Here is a 6075-nt window from a genome sequence, read left to right on the forward strand (position 1 = left end):
AACTAATGAAATCCCTAAAAGTAGCTTGAACTTACTAAAAACTACTTAAAAACAATACCAAAAAGCTTATAAATTATCCGCTCATCATCAAACTTCTCTTTTCTTGCACACGAACTCTGCCAAACCGATCCAAGCTTCACCTGAAATAATTAAAATACTAGAGCAACTCAAAGTAGTATTCAAATAGGCTTCAAACTCTAAAATCTAATTAAAACTCAATAAATTTGTATATAAAATAAATTAATAATAAAGAAAAGATGCTCACACATCAATGAGCATTACTTGTAATTTGACAACTCTATGTTGCTCATTGAGTCCTTACAAGAATCAATTTACTTGATCTTCTTCTCTCTGTCTTCTAATGACACAATTCACAACTGCATCTCACACCACACTTGCATGAAGGTATAGTTATGAAACTATCAATTTTTCCTACTGACTTTAATTATAAAATAGGTAGTTACATTCATGTTGCCTTATTTAATTTATATATAACTTTTCCTACAACTCATCTATTTTGAACTTATCCTCTTCATAATACATATGCTTTGAATCTTGGCCATAACTCAAAAGCTATGTTATTCCAAATCACACTTTTTAAAATTGCACACTCTAAAGACAGATTTATCTAGGCTACTACATATGTATTACATCTATCACATGCTTGAAATATAAAAATCACCTCTACTGGGAATTGAAAAGCTTCCATCAATTGCAATTTGTTTTTCAATTTTAAAACTACTAGCATCGACCTACTCCAATTGTCATAGTTCGTTCCATTTAAAGTTACTAAATTTATAGAAATACTAGGATTTTCTTATGGATGAAGATAATAGTGACTTGAAGGATCTTGACTCAGATTTGATGCACCACTGTTCTTACTCAAATGCACTTGAATTGATAACAATTGGATCAAGAAGGATGCATTTCCATAAGCAACAAGATTTTCAAACGAAGGTTGCTGTTAACTGGAGTGTTCTTTGTCTAGATCCATCATCAACTTTCTCTGATCTTGTTTGTAGAAGATTTAAGTTAAAGAGATTGAGCTTTCTTCTTCAATCTCGATTTTCTCATGCACTAATCCTCTTGGAAGATTACTTGGGCCAACGCCCAAATTTGAAGACACACACCTGGCGTTCACAAGCCTCTAACTCCCAGGATGCAACACAAATTAAGGTCTAATCTTAATTATACAAATCATAAGAAAACTTAATCTCATCTAAAGATTTAAGATTCAAGAGATTAGATATCATTAATTTCTTCTAGAAAGATAAAGATTTGGTTATTAGGATTTGTTTCTATATTAGATTTCAATTATTATTTTTATTTGAATTGAGTAGATAGCTATTTATCTTATCTTTCCTAAAGATAGGATTAGAATTAGTTTTTGAATTTGAATTCTAGATAGAACTTAGGATATAAATAAGTGAACAAGGTTCACAAGAGAGCATCGGCGGATCACACACCATCTCTCATCATTAGGATTAGTTTCTTTTCTATCATGAGTCACTAAACCTCTCTTGTTAAAGGTTAGGAGTTCTGTTTGGTTTATAGATTTATAATATAAGTATTTTCTTTATTTTAATTCATGCGTATTTACTTTTTCAAGATTAAGTTTCGTTCTTTATCACTAAAGGTTAGAAGGGAAATATTCTAATTCTGTCTTGGATTCTGATTTTTTATTTGGGAAAATTAATTTCAGAATCAACTTGAAACTCATCTCATAATCTTCAATTATCTAGATCTAGTTTGAATAAGTGACATATAATTCCGCTAATGATAGCTCTTGAAGATTATGTGACTTAAAATTGAAACTGTTCTTCACTTCTTCTCTTGATTAGTTGACGGGAATAATTGGTAATTAGTTGAGTTTAGAGAAATTAAATTACCAAGGGGTTGGGATTTGATTATAAATGATTTGTTATGAAAAGATTTTTGTATGAATTAAACAAGAAAGCATAAGCATTGTTCTTCCATGAATCAAACATCTCTGAGCCCTTCAACATTCTCATCTATTGATTTTTTCCAACTTCTAAGCATTTTTCCAATTCTCTTCTTATGTGTTCCTTCTTTTCTTCAAGATCTACAATTCATAATTTAAGGTTTGATCGATCTAATTAGAGATTTAATTAGACGTTACTTGCCTCAATCTTTTAATCTTCATGGGAACGATATCCACTCACTATTAATCAACTAACATGATTTTATAAGTCTTTTTTTATACTGGTAATTCTAGTTTTGGCTGTGTGCTGTGGGATGACAAAGGCCGTTGGGTAGTTGGTAGCACTTGGAAGGTCCCAAGTGTAAATGTGCTTTGATCTGAAGTGTGGACGATATGGTGTGGTCTCTTATTAGCATTAGAACATGAAGTCACTAAGCTTGTTTGTGAAACTGACTCCATCGAGGCATATACACTTGTCAATCAGTGGAATCTTCCTCCATTTCTTAGTGAATCTCATCTTCTTGCAAAGGTGTTTGACATAAAGATGTGAATTGCTATTTCTATTTGGTTTTCTCTAGTTCCTAGAGAAGCTAATAAGATTGCGGACGCTTTGACAAAAGAAGATGCTATTGAAAGCGTTCATTATTATTCTTGGCTTCAACCACCTGCATACCTACTGCAAATTCTGCATAGTGATTTAACTCGGTCCTTCTCGTTTTTCTCTTCTTTTTGTTACCCTTTCACAGGACATAGTGACGGATCCATAAAATTTTATTAGTGGGAACAAAATATGTATAATATGATAATAATTTTATAATTATATTTTATTATTATAAAATATAATTAATCCTCTAGTTATTTAACTAATAAATTAAAACATTTATATAGTAATTTAAATAATAACATATAATTTAAAATTTTATTCTTTTAAATTTTATATTTTAAAAAGATTGAATAATTCTTTCATCGTTAATACAATTAAATGTTTTATTTTTTATATATGTCACTAAATAATAATTTAAAAATTTATCTTTTATAAGATTACGAAATCGACTATTTATAATATTTATAATTGAATTTTTTTAATTGATGTCGTTATTACTAACAAAACTAGAGTTAACTTCAAAAGAAATAACATCAATAGATATTCATATATTTAGGTCTTACTTTTCATTTTAACTGTTCTTTGTTGTTCATTAATATTACTCTATTTTAAAATTTAAATTACTAAGGAATCTTATTATTCAATAATATTTAACCATGTAATAAAAAAATATACAATAATATAACTAAAATAAAATGCAAAATAATTGAATAAATTAAAAAATATAAAAAATATAAAGAGAAGACAGAAAGAAGTTACTGAGTCTTACTAGAAGACAGAAAGTCAAGAACGAACAACAAGATAAAAGAATTAGAACTTTAGAGAGCATAAAAAAATTATTCTTTTAGTACTTAAATTTAAATTACTGACTTAATTTTTAATTATCTTATTATTATTATTTAATTATTTTTATAATTAATATGATATTATTATAAAATAGTGAGATTTTTTTCTATACATTATGAAAACAGAGATTGATTTAAAAAAATTAAAGTGGGGTCAAACTTATTTATTGAGGAGAGACAAATAAATTTTTATCACATATACTATATATAACTCTATAAAATTTTAAAAGGACACTTGCCCCCACACTCCCCAATGTAAATCCGTCCCTGACAGCACAAGATTCGACGGTTCCATAACATTTGGACTATTTAATGATTCTATAACAAAACATGTTTTTTAAGTTTTTTAATAACTGTCAAAAAGTTCTTATTTAATTTTAATTACAAATTAATCTTTTATATATGTGATTTAATTATAAAATATATCCTCTATTTTATAAATTATTATTTTATTATTTATCTATTATATTTATTAACAATTAAAAATAAAAAAATAATGAAATAAATCTTCCATTAATCATCATAAATATTTTGGCAATCCAAGGCAATTGATTTTTTATCCTTAATCTGTTACATCTATAAATGTTAGTGAAATTGTGTTTCTTGGTAATTCAATCGATTGGATGTACAATACAATCGATTAGATGTACAATGCAATCGATTGGATGTTGCAAGACAGTATGGGTTTTTTTAGAATTCAATCGATTGGAAGTATAACACAATCGATTGATTTTTGCACGACAATATGGGTTCTCAAAATTCAATAGATTGAAATTGGTGCACAATCGATTGAACTGCGCTTAGAATGTGAGTTTTTTCTTATTCAATCAATTGTTCGTGTTATCAATCGATTGAAATCTTCAAAGCAATATGGATTTTCACAATTCAATCGATTAGTTGTGTTACCCAATCGATTGAATTATGCACTGCGTTATATATTATGCCATTCTAAATTTTCCTACTCGTGTTTATAAATTATTATTTTATTATTTATCTATCTTATCTTTGAAATTCTATCTTCAATTTTTAAATTTTTATTTTAATTTAGATACTCTAATTTTATCTCTTTTAATATTACGATTATAAATTGGTGAATGGTATGCGAAATTGTGATCACACTTTTCATAACTCCGTACAACTAACCAGCAAGTTCACTAGGTCGTCCATGTAATACCTTACGTGAGTAAGGGTCGATCCCATGGAGACTGTCGGCTTGAAGCAAGCTATGGTCATCTTGTAAATCTCAGTCAGGCGGATTCAAATGGTTATGAGGTTTTGATAATTAAAAGATAAATAAAACATAAAATAAGATAGAGATACTTATGTAATTCATTGGTAGGAATTTCAGATAAGCATATGGAGATGCTTTGTTCCTTTTGAATCCCTGCTTTCCTACTGCTTTCATCCAGTCATGCGTACTCCTTTCCATGGCAAGCTATATGTTGGAGGATCATCACCGTTGTCAATGGCTACCGTCTGTCCTCTCAGTGAAAATGGTCCGGCTACGGTTTACGTATGGCTAATCATCTATCGGTTCTCACTTGTGTTGGAGTAAGATCTAATGATCCTTTTACGCACTGTCACTGTGCCCAATAGTCGCGAGTTTGAAGCTCGTCATAGTCATCTCATCCCAGATCCTACTCAGAATACCACAGACAAGGTTTAGACTTTTCGGATCTCAATAATGCTGCCAATTGATTCTAGCTTATATCACGAAAATTCTGTTCTCACAGAATGGAAGGCTCTGTTGTCAGGAGAGGCAACCATGCATCGTGGACCAGGAGGCCAAGAGATATACATTCAAGCTTGTTTTCAGGTAGAACGGAAGTGGTTGTCAGGAACGCGTTCATAAGTGAGAATGGTGATGAGTGTCACTTGTTCATCACATTCATCATGTTGAAATGCGAATAAATATGTTAGAACAAGAAAAAGCTTGAATTGAATAGAAAATAGTAGTAATTGCATTAATTCATGAGGAACAGCAGAGCTCCATACCTTAATCTATGAGGTGTAGAAACTCCACCGTTGAAAATACATAAGAGATGAAGGTCCAGGTATGGCCGAATGGCCAGCCCCCTAAACGTGATCAAGAGATCAATAGTGATACAAAGATAGTCTCAAAAATGATCTAAAGATCTCCCCATATTTTAAAATACAATAGTAAAAGGTCCTATTTATAATGACTAGTAACCTACGTTTTACATAGATAAGTAAATGATGCAGAAATCCACTTCCGGGGCCCACTTGGTGTGTGCTTGGGCTGAGCATTGAAGCTTTCACGTGCATAGGCTTTTCTTGGAGTTAAACGCCAGCTCTGGTGCCAGTTTGGGCGTTTAACTCCAGCTTTTATGCCAGTTTTGGCGTTTAACGCCAGAAAAGGGTAGAAAGTTGGCATTAAAACGCCAGTTTGCGTTATCAAAACTCGAGCAAAGTATGAACTATTATATATTTCTGGAAAGCCCAAGATGTCTACTTTCCAACGCAATTGAGAGCGCGCCACTTGGGCTTCTGTAACTCCAGAAAATCCATTTCGAGTACAGGGAGGTTAGAATCCAACAACATCTGCAGTCCTTTTTCAGCCTCTGAATCAGATTTTTGCTCAGGTCCCTCAATTTCAGCCAGAAAATACCTGAAATCACAGAAAAACATACAAACTCATAGTAAAGTCCAGAAATGTGATTTTT

The sequence above is a fragment of the Arachis stenosperma genome, chromosome 9, assembly GCF_014773155.1.
Source record: "Arachis stenosperma cultivar V10309 chromosome 9, arast.V10309.gnm1.PFL2, whole genome shotgun sequence".
In the NCBI taxonomy this organism is placed as follows: domain Eukaryota; kingdom Viridiplantae; phylum Streptophyta; class Magnoliopsida; order Fabales; family Fabaceae; genus Arachis; species Arachis stenosperma.